We start from the raw sequence: 324 nt of genomic DNA on the forward strand, positions 1-324 counted from the left end.
GGGGGGGGAGAGAGAGAGAGAGAGAGAAATCCCAAGCAGGCTCCACGTTGTCAGTGCACAGACCGACATGGAGCTTGAACTCACGAACTGTGAGATCATGACCCGAGCCGAAACCAAGAGTCAAATGCTCAACTGACTTAGTCCCCCAGGTGCCTGGGAATATTTGAATTTTCTATTTAGGCTCACCCCACTGTTCAGATGCCTGCCGAATAGGCCCCGTCATAGGCCCCTAGCAACAGAGTGCCACCATCTGTAGTCACCACAGAATGTTAGACTGCGGGTGTGTTCGGTGGGGTTTGTCTGGGGTTACCGCATGGCACTTGT

The sequence above is a fragment of the Crocuta crocuta genome, unplaced genomic scaffold (assembly GCF_008692635.1).
Source record: "Crocuta crocuta isolate KB4526 unplaced genomic scaffold, BGI_CrCroc_1.0 scaffold318, whole genome shotgun sequence".
Lineage (NCBI taxonomy): Eukaryota > Metazoa > Chordata > Mammalia > Carnivora > Hyaenidae > Crocuta > Crocuta crocuta.